This window comes from Bos indicus x Bos taurus, chromosome 5, assembly GCF_003369695.1.
Source record: "Bos indicus x Bos taurus breed Angus x Brahman F1 hybrid chromosome 5, Bos_hybrid_MaternalHap_v2.0, whole genome shotgun sequence".
Classification (NCBI taxonomy): domain Eukaryota; kingdom Metazoa; phylum Chordata; class Mammalia; order Artiodactyla; family Bovidae; genus Bos; species Bos indicus x Bos taurus.
The window spans coordinates 83,628,256-83,645,129 of NC_040080.1; the positions used below are offsets into that span (position 1 = coordinate 83,628,256).

The window sequence follows — 16,874 nt, forward strand, 5'->3', positions numbered from 1 at the left end:
GCCTGATGAACTATGGAATGAGGTTCGTGACATTGTACAGGAGACAGGAATCAAGACCATTCCCATAGAAAAGAAATGCAAAAAAGCAAAACGGCTGTCTGGGGAGGCCTTACAAATAGCTGTGAAAAGAAGAGAAGTGAAAAGCAAAGGAGAAAAGGAAAGATATAAGCATCTGAATGCAGAGTTCCAAAGAATAGCAAGAAGAGATAAGAAAGCCTTCTTCAGTGATTAATGCAAAGAAATAGAGGAAAACAACAGAATGGGAAAGACTAGAGATCTCTTCAAGAAAATCAGAGATACCAAAGGAACATTTCATGCAAAGATGAGCTCGATAAAGGACAGAAATGGTATGGACCTAACAGAAGCAGAAGATATTAAGAAGAGGTGGCAAGAATACACAGAAGAACTGTACAAAAAAGATCTTCATGACCCAGATAATCAGGATGGTGTGATCACTGACCTAGAGCCAGACATCCTGGAATGTGAAGTCAAGTGGGCCTTAGAAAGCATCACTACGAACAAAGCTAGTGGAGGTGATGGAATTCCAGTTGAGCTATTCCAAATCCTGAAAGATGATGCTGTGAAAGTGCTGCATTCAATATGCCAGCAAATGTGGAAAACTCAGCAGTGGCCACAGGACTGGAAAAGGTCAGTTTTCATTCCAATCCCAAAGAAAGGCAATGCCAAAGAATGCTCAAACTACCACACGATTGCACTCATCTCACACGCTAGTAAAGTAATGCTCAAAATTCTCCAAGCCAGGCTTCAGCAATATGTGAACCGTGAACTTCCTGATATTCAAGCTGGTTTCAGAAAAGGCAGAGGAACCAGAGATCAAATTGCCAACAGAGAGTTCCAGAAAAACATCTATTTCTGCTTTATTGACTATGCCAAAGCCTTTGACTGTGTGGATCACAATAAATTGTAGAAAATTCTGAAAGAGATGGGAATACCAGACCACCTGATCTGCGTCTTGAGAAATTTGTATGCAGGTCAGGAAGCAATAGTTAGAATTGGACTTGGAACAACAGACTGCTTCCAAATAGGAAAAGGAGTACATCAAGGCTGTATATTGTCACCCTGCTTATTTAACTTCTATGCAGAGTACATCATGAGAAACGCTGGACTGGAAGAAACACAAACTGGAATCAAGATTGCAAGGAGAAATATCAATCACCTCAGATATGCAGATGACACCACCCTTATGGCAGAAAGTGAAGAGGAACTCAAAAGCCTCTTGATGTAAGTGAAAGTGGAGAGTGAAAAAGTTGGCTTAAAACTCAACATTCAGAAAATGAAGATCATGGCATCTGGTCCCACCGCTTCTTGGGAAATAGATGGGGAAACAGTGGAAACAGTGTCAGACTTTATTTTTCTGGGCTCCAAAATCACTACAGATGGTGACTGCAGCCATGAAATTAAAAGACGCTTACTCCTTGGAAGGAAAGTTATGACCAACCTAGATAGCATATTCAAAAGCAGAGACATTACTTTGCCAACAAAGTTTCGTCTAGTCAAGGCTATGGTTTTTCCTGTAGTCATGTATGGATGTGAGAGTTGGACTGTGAAGAAGGCTGAGTGCCGAAGAATTGATGCTTTTGAACTGTGGTGTTGGAGAAGACTCTTGAGAGTCCCTCGGACTGCAAGGAGATCCAACCAGTCCATTCTGAAGGAGATCAGCCCTGGGATTTCTTTGGAAGGAATGATGCTAAAGCTGAAACTCCAGTACTTTGGCCACCTCATGTGAAGTGTTGACTCATTGGAAAAGACTCTGATGCTGGGAGGGATTAGGGGCAGGAGGAGAAGGGGACGACAGAGGATGAGATGGCTGGATGGCATCATTGACTCGATGGACGTGAGTCTCAGTGAACTCTGGGAGTTGGTGATGGACAGGGAGGCCTGGCGTGCTGCGATTCATGTGGTCGCAAAGAGTTGGACACGACTGAGCAACTGATCTGATCTGACAAATTAGTTAAAACACTTTGCACATCAGCTTACATGCTAATTTTCAAGTTTTTCCCTGTTATTGCAGATAGAAAATACTTTGTGCCAGCTTAACAGTTTTAAGTGACAAATTACTTATATTAATATATATATCCTCACAGCACTAAAACACTAAAAATTATATGCTGATGTCCAGTATTGCTACTTTCAAAAGTAATGACTAATCCATTTGCTGGTATTTGTGGATATAAGGGAAATGAGATTTAAGGAAGTTCGTTATCACCGAGCAGGCCACGCTTCTCAAATTTCTCTTACTGAATCTAGGCCTCCAGGGACCTAAGGAAGCTTTCTGGATAAAGAAACCAGCGCTGCTCCATCCCAAAGAAGAGTGATTTCCTGAGGTGAGGGTTCATTCCGGGGAACCCAGGTGTTGCTGATTCGTGGCAGCAAGGGGCCTCGCCTTGCCTGTAGAAAGCAGTGGTATCAGTGTCGGTATCAGACTTCACCTTGGCCTGAGGTGAGTGCTGCTCCCAGAACAGCTGCCCCAGTTCTCTCCATGTGACCTGAGATGTTGGTGACTCCAGCTCCAGGAAGTGGCCTGTGAATCAGAGGGTAAAACCAGAAGGTGAGGTAGGGCCTGTTTTATGTGATTTTCCTATCTCTGTGCCATGCTCAGGGGGACTGGTGTCAGTGACGAGAGGTACTTAGGATTCGAGGGGACTGGTATGCAGAGGGTGGGGAAAACTGAGATGATAAAGCCCCTCGATTGAGTATATTATAGGACTCAAATGCCTTCAGAGGTCAGGGGTCCAGGCAGGTAACTCAAATGACTAGAGAAGGCCATTTTGGAGCAGCTGTTTTGCCATTTAAGAATATAGGCACAGCAAGGCCAGTTCTTTAAGTTTTCTGAGAAGCTAGGCTTTCATTTTTTTAAATGTGAAATCTATTTGTTTTTAAATATTTGCAACTAAGTTAGAATTTTCTGTTTTGTTTTGTTTTGTTTTACCTTGTTATGTGGCATGCAGGACCTTAGTTTCCTAACCAGGGATGCATCTGTGCCCTATGCTGTTGGAAGCACAGGGTCCTAGTTGCTGGACCCCAAGTTAGAATTTTAGAGTATTGTGAGGTCAAAGAAAATAATTTAACAGGCCTAATTGTTCACCAGTTTGCAAGCTTTGATATAGGGCAACTATTTGGGACTTTGGAGGGAAAGGACCTGCCACATTCCCTCTGGTAGATGGATTTCATTGGTCTGGGATGAGTCCCAAGCATCAGATTACCCTAATGTGAAGTTGAGGTTGAGCCCTACTCACTTAATAGGTGGCATGGGGAGGTGGGAGGGGGGTTCGGGATTGGGAGCACGTGTACACCTGTGGCGGATACATGATGTTTGGCAAAACCAATACAATATTGTAAAGTAATTAGCCTCTAATTAAAATAAATAAATTTAAATTAAAAAAAAAATAGGTGGCATGAAGTGATGGAATTCCACGTGCTGCAAGGCTGTATCAACAAGGCTTCCCTGGCTGCCTTTTCTCCTGCATTCTCTTACGCGACTTCACCAACAGAGCCATAACTTCAATAATTCCCTCTACCTATGTTTCTCCAACTTAAATTGTACGTAAGAATCACTCAGGAGCTTATTAAAATTACTAAACACACGGCAGGAGATTCTGATTCAGTTGGTGGGTTCTGGAATTTGCTCTTAACACCCACATTAGTTTACTGTAACACAGATGGTCTGGAGACCACACTTTAGAAACACTGACTCATAATGGATACTGTTGGCTGGCACATCTGTTATTTCAGTCTGGGTTTCTTGCCTAAGTTATAGGTCTGCATACACAACTGCCTGCTGGAAATCTCCATCGTCTTTACCTGGATATCTCAAGCTTATTGTCTGAATCCAAATGTATTATTTTTCTAAAGCTTGCATGCAGATTTATTTTTTTATTTCACTAAAGTGCATCATCATCAACATAGTTGCCCAAGCTAGAAATCTGCATTTGTACCTTTGGTGGGTAGGGACTAGCATTCAGGGTGCAAGGGTTTATATTTGGTGGGCAACAGCATGCCCACCAATCAGCTGCTTTCCTATCCAGCTCTTTGCCATGTCTGCTCAACTATCCTCCTGTGGCTTTCTAAGTGTAACCTAGTTCTTCTGGGATACGCCAATAATAATAACTTTATTTATTGAGGTTTACTCTGTGCCAAGCACTATTCTAAGTGTTTCATATGTATTAACTCAATCTTTTCTTGAAGCCACTGAATTCTCTGTCTAGTTTTTGGCAGCTCCATAACTCCATGAGGCTAAATCTGCTCCCCATCTAACCAGTTGCCAACTGGGACCTCTGCTTCAAAATAGATATTGTCATCTTCTTCCCACAATCATACCACCCACCTGACTACAGATCCCAGGATCTAGGATCCCTGCTAGGGATCCCCCTAGGATCTAGGATTCCAGGGATATTGATGGCTGCCTGAATTGAAATAATTTTTAACTATGGTGTAGTAAATCAGGTTGCCACCTCCTCTAAAACAGTGCAGTGCTAGAGTCGGGAGGGCATTCAGAGATTGTCTAGTGTAATTTCCTTATATTACCGACTTGGAAACTGAGGCTTAGGAGTATATAGTGGCTTTCTAAGGGTAAGAAGGATGTAGGAGAGCTGGAGATCAAACCCCAGGTTTCTGTTTCTGTGTCAAATGCTAGAAGGCAAGTTCCCATCATTCTAGGGGAGTTACATGATACAGAGGAGTTTTGCTGTGTATTTTCTGTTTCTGCCTACATGTAGAAAAGTGCCTGGAACAGTGCAGTGATTGCAAATATGTACACCACAGATGTATCGATCTGTGCTAGGTTGGCCACACAGAAAACACCTTTGACATGAAGAACTGTTGCTATGTTGCAGGAACATTATGTTTAATGTAGTATGTGGATTACTTAGCACCTCTAGCAAAAATGCAATGAAGGAAATAGACAGAAGGTTGTGGCAGCAAGGACCTACCTTAAGTATTCTGCACAAATATCCCTCAAGAGAAATCTGCCCTGGCCACCCTTTCCAAAATTTCCATATCTTTCTCTATGCTCTGATTCTTCCCGTTTTTCTTTTCTTTTTCCATTGAAGTGTAGTGGACTTACAATATTGTATTAGTTTCTGATGTACAGCACTGTGATTCAGTATGTGTACGGATTATACTCCATTAAAAGTTATTACCAAGATAATGGCTATAATTCCCTGTGCTATGCAGTATCTTCTTGTTGCTTATCTATTTTATATATAGTAGTTTGTATCTCTTAATCCCATGCCCCTAATTTGGCCCTCCCACCTCTACCTACTTTTCTTAATCGCATTTCTCACTGCCTGAAGTTTTACCATTATGCCTTTTGTGTTAACCACCTATACACTCGCTGAAACAAGCTATATGAGAGCATAAGCTTTGTTTTTTTTTCACCACCACATCAAGAGAAGTATCTGACACAGTAGAATTTCCTGAAAATGATGGTTTTACATTTTGGAATGGAAACTTAAATAACATTCAGCACTTTGGCATTTAGAGGCATAATATACCTCTCCAAATAGAAGCAAAAAAGACCCAGGGGTGTACAATGCTGGAGTCATAATGTGAGAGATTGGATAACATTATTCAGAGGGATATTTACAAAAAACACTTTATCATTAAGTAAATGACTTCTCCCGTGTATTTTTACCCTATATTGGAGGAATAACCCAGTACTGCAAGTAAAACCATGACATTTGGACAGGGGATACTTGCTTATTTGTGAATATAAATATAATAGGTTGAATTCCTCCAAAATTCAGATTTACTTGGTAACTCAGAAGTGATTATATTTGAAACTAAAGTATTTATAGTTGTAATTAGTTAAGGATCTTGAAATGAAATCATGCTGGATTTGGGGCAGGTCCTAAATCCAATGACTGTATCTGATTTATTTATATTTTAAAAAGCTTTTCGTCTTATATTGGAGTATAGCTGATTAACAATGTTGTAATAGTTTCAGGTGAATAGCAAAGGGTCTTAGGTATTCTAAGACATGTATGCATTCTCCCCCAAACCCTCCTCCCATCCGGGCTGCCACATAACATTGAGTAGAGTTTCATGTGCTATTCAGTAGGACCCCGTTGGTTATCCATTTCATGGAAAACATATATACACATTGATCCCCTATCTCTCCCCCCTGCAACCATAAGTTCATTCTCCAACCCTGTGAGTCTGTATCTGTTTTATAAATAAGTTCATTTTGTATCATTTCTTTTTAGATTTCACTTATACAGATCCAATGACTGTATCTTTATAAGAGAAAAGAGAGGAAGATTTGGACACAAAGACACAGAAGAGAAGATGCCATGAAGATGGAGGCAGAGATCAGAGTAATAGAGCTGACCAGCTGAGGGATACCAGGAACCACTAGAAGTTTCAGGTAAGGAAACATTCTCTCCTGGAGTCTTTGGAGAGAGAAGACCCTGAAGTCAAGATGGCACCTTGACTTCAGAGTTCTGGGCCCTAGAACTATGAGAAAATAAGTATCTGTTGTTTTAAACCACCATTTGTGGTAATTTGTCACAGCAGCCTAAGAAACAAATACAATGAAGACAGGAGATAATTTGCTTACTTGTAGATAAAAGGATGTGGATTGTACCATATAAATTAGTCTACAATATTTTGAAGTTAAGTATCATAATACCTAATTCACTAAGTGAAGATAATGCTTTCTGTGAGACTTATCCTTTTTAAAAAGTTAATTACTTTTATTGAAATATAGTTGATTTACAATATTATATTAGTTTAATGTGCACAGCATAGTGATTCAGTATTTTTGCAGATTATACTCCATTTAGGTTATTACAAGATAATGATTATAATTCCCTGTGCTATAAAATATGTCCTTGTTGCTTATGTTTTATGTGTAGTAGTTTGTATGTTAACCTCATACTCCTAATTTGTCCTTTCTCCTCCCCTCTTCTCTTTGGTAACCACAAGTTTGTCTTCCATGTCTGTGAGTCTGTTTGCATTTTGCATATACATTTATTTGTACTTTTTAATCCACATATATTATATCATACAGTTTTTGTCTTTCCCTGTCCAACCTATTTCCCTGAGTATAGTATTATCTTAAAGTCTAACTTCATAAGGCTTCAGCATTCTCTTCTACAGTGTACAGGCCCATGTAAGGGATGTGCGTGCTCAGTTGCTCAGTGGTGTCCACCTCTTTGCAACCATATGGATATAGCCCACCAGACTCCTCTGTCTGTGGGATTTTTCCAGGCAAGAATATTGGAATGGGTTGCCATTTCCTATGCCAGGGGATCTTCCTGACCCAGTGATGGAACCTACATCTCCATCCACATTGCTGAAAATGGCATAATTTCATTCTTTTTATGGCTAAAATCCCATTGTGTATGCATATCATATATTCTTATCCATGTGAATTTTAGGATTGTTTATTATAGTCTATGAAAGATGTCATGGATATTTTGATAGGGATTACATTAAATTTGTGGATTGCTTTAGGAAATATGGCCATTTTAGCAATATTAATTCTTCCAATCCAGTAGCATAGGTTATCTTCCATTTTGTATATCATTGTCAATATCCTTCATCAGTGTTTTATCATTTTCAGAGTATAGATCTTTCACCTCCTTGGTTTATTCCTAGATATTTTATTCTTTTTGATGTGATTTTTAAAATAAATTAAAAAAATTTTTCTCATTCTGATATTACATTATTGGTATACAGGAATTCGGGCTTCCCAGGTGACGCTAGTGGTAAAGAACCCAGATGCCAATGCAGGAGACATAAGAGACATGAGTTCAATCCCTGGGTTGAGAAGATTCCCCTGGAGAGGGAAATGGCAACCCACTCCACTATTTCTGCCTGAGAAATCCTATGGACAGAGGAACATGGTGGGCTACAGTCCAAATGGTCGCAATGAGTCAGACATGACTGAAGTGACTGAGCACATACACACATACAGAAATTCAACAGATTACTATATATTAATCTTGTATCCTGCAACCTTACTGAATTCATTTACTCTAATAGTTTCTGGGTGGAGATTTTAGGGTTCTCTATATGGAATATTATGTCATCCTTAAATAGTGACACTTTTACCTGTCATTGTTTGCACAGACCTATCTTTTTAATGATATCCTAAAACTTGGAGGAGTGGGCCAGGCAGGCCTCTGGGCTGAGCAGCTATGATGGAAGAGAGGACCTAGGCACTGAAAAAAAGGCTTGCAAAGCCCCTCCTTATTTTTCCAAAAGTTGAGACAGTCGAGGGTTGGGGGATGTCTCCCCTTAACCCTTAAAGGAGGCAGGGAGAACAGCCCTTCTAGTCTATGGGCAGAGTTAAGCTACTGTTTTTCATTTCATGGCTACATTCTGTATTTACTTCAAATACAGAAGTAAATCATTTTCATTTCTTAATTTTAAAAATTCCTGCTGCTAATTATTTCTCTTATCTTTTGTTTTACTCTCCCATATCCTATCTTCCTGCCCTGAGGCTCTTAGTGCTAAAATAACTGGAACTGAAAAGTCCTTTTTCAACAAACTGGCTTTCCCTACTTCTTCAAAGATATTATTCACTATCCCATACAATCTTTTCCTGTGAATGGGCCATACCATTCCTGATTCTTCCAGCTTCTTCTCCATATCCCTTCTTCCCACTGTCTCTCCTCCTGGTCTTTTCTCTCTTTCTCCCCTGCTTCAGTGTGTACTGACTGCAAACCTTATGAGTAATGAGCATCGTTTCTGTGTCTTCCCCTTTGCCTGGCATTTCTTCTTTCTCCCTTTTCTGCTTATCTAAATTCTCTTTATCCTTCAGTGTTTGCTTCAAACATCTTCTTCCATCTGGTGTGATACAGCAATTCATAAGGATGGCTTTTTTCTCTATTTCAAATTTGTATAGACCTTATGGTCAAGTTGAATGCATTTGGCCTTCATCACATGTCACCTTTCATTAGTATTTATGGTGATTTTATCCATCTCTTGTCTGCTTATTTACATGATGAGTTTCTTGTGGAGACAGACATGCTGTGTTTATCTTTGAAACCTCAGCACCTTGCAGTGCTTTAATGGACTAGTTGCTTTGGATAGATTTATAGATTGGGTGGTGTATTTGGTACTTTACGTGAAATCAAGAGAGTTTTTTTCCTCATTTTTTTTCTCTTTCGTGTTTTTTTTAAATTATGATAACACATTTACAGGAGACTTGGAAAATACAGAACATAGTCACATATATTCCACTATATGTTACGATTATTTTTAAGTAGATAAATTAAGATTTTTAGTTGGAATTTCAATATCAAACTCTCAAAAATTAACAGAATGAATATTTGGAAAATTAGAAGGATATAGTAGATCTGGAAAGCACTATGAACCAATTCAACATAGTTAAGATTTATACAATTTTCACACAAGAGTAGGATACAAATTCTGTTCAAGTTCCCACAGACTGTAAACCAGGAGACATTGGAACATCTCTAGGGACATAAAACAAGGTACAAAAATTTCATGCTCTAAAGGTATTGAAATCAAACAGAAACTGTTCTCTTATCACTGTGGAATTATGTTAGAAATCAATATCAAAAGATATCTGAAAATAACCCACATATTTTCAAGTACAATGTGACACTTACCAAGAGAGATCTTTGAGTTAACTATTGAAAGCCTCAATAAAGTTAGAAGGCTGAAAAAACACAGAGGGTGATTGCAGGGAAGAAAGCATTTAAATGAGAAATTAGTATCAAAATGAGAAATTAATATCAAGGATACTTAAAAAAAATGTATTTGGAAATTAAATATCCACTCTAAAATGATAGGTGTATCTAGAAGCTATAACAAGGAAAATTAGAAAATATTTTAACAGAATAAAAAAGAAAAGAGAATTTATCAGAATTTGTTGCATGCAGCTGAAGCTGCTAATCAAGAGTTTCGAAGTCCCTCAAATCTAGCCTCTCCCTCTTGGGCTGTCTATGAAACCTGTCTAAGTGGATCTACTGGAAACAGTCTGAAGAAGAAAAAAAAAAAAAAAAAGCCATTTGTTTTAGGAGAAATGAAGCAGGAAGAAAGTGAAAGTCAACTCAAAACTTCCCAAAGGCAAATTTGCCATTTAAAACCAGCAGTCACATTCCTGTGGATGAAGTCATCCCCAACCTCAGTCAAGTGCTGCTTCCTGGAAGTGAAGGGCTGGTTAGTTCTTAGGGCCTCTGTATATGTAAGAGTGGGTGTGAGGCAGAGGGGAGAGATCCAGAAGAGGCAGTAAAAAGAACTAAAGTGAGTGGGCAGTGAAACAATTGACCCTCTCTGTCATCGTACAAGAAATGGCCCTTTGAAGGAACTGCTGCATTTATGCAGATTCTTCAGGATGGGCATGAGACAGGGCAAATGCTGGCCACTAAGCAGGTGACAGCTCTACTCTTCCTATGACTGTTAGTCTATGCTTTGTTTGCATGACTCTTGTTTTAAAACCTGTACAGAAAAATCCCTCTGCCAAGCCCTTTATAGGCTAAAGTGGGGGCTAGGTGAATCAGTCATTTGGTAAAAGAAACTCCATGGAAATATAAGCAGGGCAGGGAGGAGATAAATAATTATGATAATAAGAAGATCATTTATGGAGAACTTAATATGAACCAGGCCAAATGTTAAAAGTGTAAGACACATTAGTTAATCCCTCTAACAGCCTATAAGGCAAGTACTACTAATGTATAGAGACGTTCAGTAATTGGCTTAATATCACATTGCCACTATCTGGGCAGAACCAGGATCCCACAGCAAAGGCTCTAATGGTCCAAGCAGTAGACATGTGATGATCATCTTTCCCCAAGCAAAATTCAGGACATGCGGGCTAACTAAAATATATCAGAGTATGCTGCATGCTGGGATAGACATTCACAGTTAGGATTGCTGAGAAGAATCCTGGCAATAGAGTCACTGGCCTTTAAATACCAGAAGAAAATTACGGATCAGCTTCAAACTTCTATTCTTGCCTCTTTGGCAACAAGGAAATTGTGCTGTTTATGTTTGGAGTGTGCAATTAATATCATTCTGACTGACCTATTGGAAGTTAAAAATAGTTTTGCTTGGAGTTCATCAAATCATTGATGAAAGGGTTTCCTGGTACACTTGGTATGGATTACAGAGGCTTCCTCCTGTAGTTTCCTTTTGGTTTCAAAGGTCCATTTAGAGAGGATCATTTGGTGTGATAAAAAGTTTTCACCAAATTTCGAAATGTATACTGAGCTTGTCTTTTTCTTTTTTTTTTCAAATGGAGTATAGCTCTATTATTAGTCTAATGGGATGAGGTAAACAGTAAAACATAATCTCATGTGGTTACTTCTAATTTCTGCACTCGGTTGGATTTTACAAAGACATTGTATGTAAACAAGACACATTTTAAGCCTATCGGCAGGGTTGACTCTGCTTGAGGAGGTGGAGTAGGCAGATGATTGGAGAGTTTTCATTTAAGAGTTTCCTACTTCCACTATTTCTATCATTGCCCAGATGTTGTCTGAAACTGGAGTCAGTTTGCTGCCTATAAAAAAAGAAATGGAGTCGTTTGGTTAAAATATGGATGGGCTAATGGGAGATACATAGCCCTGCCATCTTGGCTTCTTTCTGGGGCTTGTGTCTATACCATTTTCAAACACTGCTGGCCAACACTAGAGAAATGATTAATTTCTATGAGTAAGCAATCATCATTTGTGTACTGGACCAATAAACTTTGACCTGAAAGAAGGTTTTCATAGCACAATAAAGTTTGATGGGAAGGAAGAATGGCCTTTATTGAGCACCCATTATGTAACTGGTATTGTATAGGTGTCTTATACATATTAAGGCATTTAAAACTCCCAGTAGGTCTGTGTGGTAGGTAGCAACTGGGATGGAAAGAGACTAGAGAAAAAGGATAACAGTAACCTAATGATGAAGAAAAGAAGCAATAGGGATTCTTACTGTAATTTTATAGTAGCAATTTGCTCAGGGTGTGGCTAGGGTTGTAGTGGAACCAGATTCAACACCAATAGTCCCTATTCCAGATTAACTGTAAAAACCCATATCCCTTTTGAGGTACACAGGAGGAAGTATAAGATGAGAGACTGAAATGTGGGCTGATGAGATCTGTTGACTGGTTTCTGATCCTTACTCCACCACTTGGACTAGTCATGAGATCCTGTATGAACTGCTCAGTCTCTTTGAGTCTCTTTCCTCAAAGGTAAACTTGGAAGTGAAACTAACAGCAGCTATCTATCTCACAGGCCTGTTGCAGAGATTTTAACATTTTAATACATGAAATGGGTGTGGTGCACAATAAGCCTTCAATAAATCAGGCTTTTATTGTTGCATGTTATTGTGAGAAAGATCAAATGTAGAGGCTATTGCCCTGTCTGGTTGTTAGGGCTGAACTGGAGATCCTGGATGGGTAAGACCCTTGTAGGCAGATCCTTTACAATCTGAGCCACCAGGTAAGATCCTGGCTTACCAAAGCAAAGGACACAAGCCTCTTGATCAGTGGTAAAAAGGGAACATTGTTATTGAAGAAAATCCTGCTCATTTCAATATTTTGCCTTGAACTGGTTCTGGAGAACTGTATTCTTTAAAACTTGAGACCTCTCAGTTAAGAACAACTAGTAAGTATTGGTTAAGCTTATTCTTAAAATTATTATTAAAGGAAGCCAGACCATATGTTAAGAAGATAGGGATCTAAAGGTAGGGTAACAGCACCATGTAAAGAGGCTAGACATTTCAGTTCCGATTAACTGAAGTTCATTCTAGGAGACACCTGTGTAATTTAACCAGTCATAGAGTGGAGCAAGTTTTCTCTTTCAAGTAATCTGAAGAGAAGTTGCTCAATGATTTTCACCCCATTCTCCTTTGAAATACAACGAGTTGTACACACTATCTTTCAGGGATAGGAAAAATGCCTTTTGTTTTCATTTGGCTTGTTTTTTGGGGGTGGGGTAGTTAATAAGCCACAGGCCTCAGTATTATGCTGCACAGTTCTTGAAGTTTTAAGATTTTCCAGTTTTAATTGATTGAAGACTTCTTGCTCTAAATGAAGATGTAAGGAAAATATAACACATGGTGAAGATAAGGAGAAAAGGGAACTCTATTACACCATGGGTGGGAATGTAAATCAGTGCAGCTACTATAGTAAACAGTTCCTCAAAAAAAAAAAAAAAAAAAACACACACAAAAAAAACCTAAAAAGAAAATTAACATATGACCCATTAATCCCACTCCTGGGTATGTATCTGAAGAAAGCAAAAACATGGATTCAAAAGTTACATATACCCTAGTGTTCATCTGCATGCTTAGTCGCTCAGTCATGTCAGACTCTTTACAATCCCATGGACTGCAGCCCGCCAGGCTCCTCTGTCCTTGGGGATGCTCCAGGCAAGAATCCTGGAGTGAGTTGCCATGCCCTCCTCCAGGGGATCTTCCCAACCCAGGGATCGAACCGAGGTCTCCCACACTGCAGGCAGATCCTTTACAATCTGAGCCACCAGGGAAACCCAATGTTCATAGCAGCATTATTTACAATAGCCAAGATATATATGGAAGCAACCTAAGTGTCCATCAACAGATAAAGAAGATGTGGTATATATTTACAACAGTAAACTACTCAGCTATTAAAAAAAAAAAAAAACTTCTGCCATTTGCAACAGTGTGGGTGGACCTAGAAGGCTATTATGCTTAGTGAAATAAGTCAAACAAAAACAAATATTGTATGTTGTCACCCCTACATGGAGTGGAATCTAAAAAATAAAGCAAACGGATGAATGTAACAATGCCTCAAAGATATAGAGAAAAAACTAGTGATTACCAGTGGGGAGAGGGGTGGAGGGAAAGGCAACACTGGGTAGGAAATTAAGACGTATAAACTAGTATGTTTATACCTTATAAAATAAATAAACTAAAATATATTTTGTACAGCACAGGGAAATATAGCCCTTAGTTTATAACAACTTTAAATAGAGTATAATCTATAAAAATATTGAATCACTATGCTGCACATCTGAAACTAATATTATAAATCAACTGTAGTTAAAATATAGGACTTTCCTGCTGGTACAGTGGCATATATATATATATATATATATATATATATATATAGCATATGGTGTGTGTGCTCAGTTGTTCAGTCATGTCTGACTCTTTGCAGCCCCATGTACTGTAACCAACCAACCTCCTCTGTCCATGGAATTTCCCAGGTTGAGAATATTGGAGTGGGTTGTCATTTCCTACTTCAGGGGATCTTCCTTCCCCAGGGATTGAACCCGTATTTCTGTGTCTCCTGCATTGGCAGGAGGATTCTTTACCTCGTTCCCACCTGGGAAGCACCAGATACAGCATATGGAGCTCATGTTAATTAGTTACATGGTTTAACAAGTTTTTTTTTTTTTAAATATAAAAGGATGGTAGACTCGAATGGTTAAACTGTGGAATTAATCTGCTATTTATTGAGCCATTACCATAACTCGGTATGTTCAGTATTGAGGATGCAATGGTAAGATTTAGTCTCTGCCCTCAAAAGCATTTATAGCTTAATGGGGGAGGAAAAGACATAAAAAAGTACAGCACATGTAAAAATGTCACAGTAAAATGTACAAAGTGCAAGCATAGGAAACAGCTATTCCTGGGGAAACTTGTGAAAGCTTCACTATGCTGAGAGTTCAATAAGATGATCACAAACTGACTACAATGGGGGTTTATGTGTTCATTCTTAGAAGCAGAACACATGTCAAACAGTGAGAAGTATGGTAGTGGACGCCCAGTGAACCCTGTGTACGCTAGCTACACTGCAGGACTTGGGAATGGCTCTCTCTATCCCATTTCAAAATCTGCTGACATCTCAGCTCTCCCTCTTGCTGCCCAATCAATTCCTGAATCATGCTGATAGTCCAGGAGAGAGGCTATTCTCCTCCCAAGTTTGCTACTGGAAGTAGCTATGCTGCTGCTGCTGCTAAGTTGCTTCAGTCGTGTCTGACCCTGTGCGACCGGATAGACGGCAGCCCACCAGGTTCTGTCGTCCCTGGGATTCTCCAGGGAAGAACACTGGAGTGGGTTGACATTTCCTTCTCCAATGCATGAAAGTGAAAAGTGAAAGTGAAGTCGCTCAGTCGTGTGGGACCCTTAGCGACCCCATGGACTGTGGCCTACCAGGCTCCTCCTTCCATGGGATTTTCCAGGCAAGAGTACTGGAGTGGGTTGCCGTTGCCTTCTCTGGGAAGTAGCTATAAATTGTCCCATTTTCCATTTGACTAGACAAACTAGTGATCACTTCCATTAGCATAGAATATCAGTATCCCTGACAGCAGCTTTTAATACATTATAAGCAACCTGTAAACGGAGGTAGCAATTGTTATTGGGTAGGGAGAGAAACAAAGGCCACACGTACATACAGTAGGAAAGAAGAAAGGAACCGGTCAAATGTGGTAAGGGGGTCTTCCTCCTGCATGCTGCAAGTGAATCATTTAAGCACCACAGAATGTTAGTTTTCTGAGCTTCAGGCTGCAAAAACGTTAAAAATTGTGCTTGTGTGTGCTTCTGTATACATGTGTGTGTAAATGTGCCTATGCATTTATATGTGTATATATATGTATATATATGTATGCATGTGTACGTTTATCTGTTCATTTCTATGTATGAATGTATGCTTGCTTATAAACATGCGTATGCATGTGTGAATATATTAGCGCTTGTGTGTGTGTGTGTGTGTGTGTGTGTAAGAGAGAGAGAGCAAGAGAGAGAAACCAGACAAGCTGGAAAGTAAGTTTGAGACTTTGTCACATCCTTGTGGTCTCTGTCTCTCCCCATCCCCACTCCTCCACACCAATAGACAAAAGCAGAAAGGATGCCCTGTGACCTGACTGCTTTAGAAAGTTTGCAGCTCTTAAGAGGACGTTCCACCTGGGAACCTCATTGGTTCTCCACAGGATGGTGGGTTTTATAAGAAATCTCCGATTCCCCCGGGAAGGGACTGCTGCTGACAGGTTAGGCTGGAGCGCGGCTGCCCCCGGCCGCCACCCGCACTGCTCTGGGTACCAAAGTCGGCCCCCGCTCGCCGCCGCGCTCTCTGCAGAGGAGGGCCGGGCCGGGCAGCTCGGCCCAGGCGCTCGGCCCGCGGCGCGGGCGCCAGGGGAGGGAACGGGAGGGGGAGGGCGGGGGCAGGGGCGGCGGGAGGCCATGCCTCCAGCTGCGGAGGCTGCCGCACAGCTGGAGCCGGCGCGGTCATCGGCGCGGCGCCGTCGCCCTCGCGCTCCGGCTCTCGCTGCCCGGCCCGCGGCCGGCGGACTTTGCGGAGGGCGCCTGGCGTAGGCGGCGGCGGGTGTGGGCCGAGCCAGTATTTATAGCTCGGTGACAGCAGCCGCGGCAGCGACGCCGCTGGCCCGTCTCGCCGCGCTTCCCAGAGAGGCCGCGAGCGCGGCAGAGGGCTTCGCTCCACCGGGTCTCCCGAGTGCGGACGCCCAGAGTCCGCGCGGCCCCCTCGGTGAGTACGCAGCCCGGGCGCCCGGCGCGCCTACCCCGCCTGTCGGTCCCGCCGCGGCGAAGCCCTCCCGGCCCGGCCGCCCGCAGCCGCGCCGCCTCCTCGTCCCTGCGCGCGACTGCGGCCCCGGCCGCGGCCCCCGGCCGGCTGCCCCGCGCCTCCTCTCCTTCCTTCCGGGGGCTGGCGCGCCGAGGGGTCGGTGAAGTGGCCGGGAGGGGAGCGCGCACCTGCCTCCTGAGAAAGGGCGGAGGAGGCTCGGGGGGAGGGCTGGGGAGGGGGTACTCTCAAACTCCCGGGCTCCGGCGGGTGAGGGACGTCACCAGGATGGACGGCGAACTTTCCTCGCTTCAGTGATTCCTGGGATGCGAACAGAGTGAAAGCTCCAGTATTGTGCGTTAATTAAATTAACAGGTTGTAGTTCAGG

The 16,874-nt window shown here is 41.4% G+C and overlaps 1 protein-coding gene across 4 annotated transcripts in view; it reads left to right on the forward strand.

Annotated features, from left to right (window-relative positions):
* The first annotated feature begins 1,954 nt into the window (after nt 1–1,954).
* Nucleotides 1,955–16,874, forward strand: part of TMEM117 (transmembrane protein 117) — a 611,331-nt gene continuing 596,411 nt past the window's right edge. The window contains exons 1-2 of one of the 4 annotated variants that reach the window (XM_027542636.1): nt 1,955–2,461; nt 6,225–6,385. The gene's annotated coding sequence lies outside the window, so the exon portion shown is untranslated. Of the gene's footprint in view, nt 2,462–6,224; nt 6,386–15,933; nt 15,957–16,182; nt 16,454–16,874 lie in introns of those variants that run through there. The other 3 variants (XM_027542638.1, XM_027542639.1, XM_027542635.1) reach the window with 3 other exon arrangements.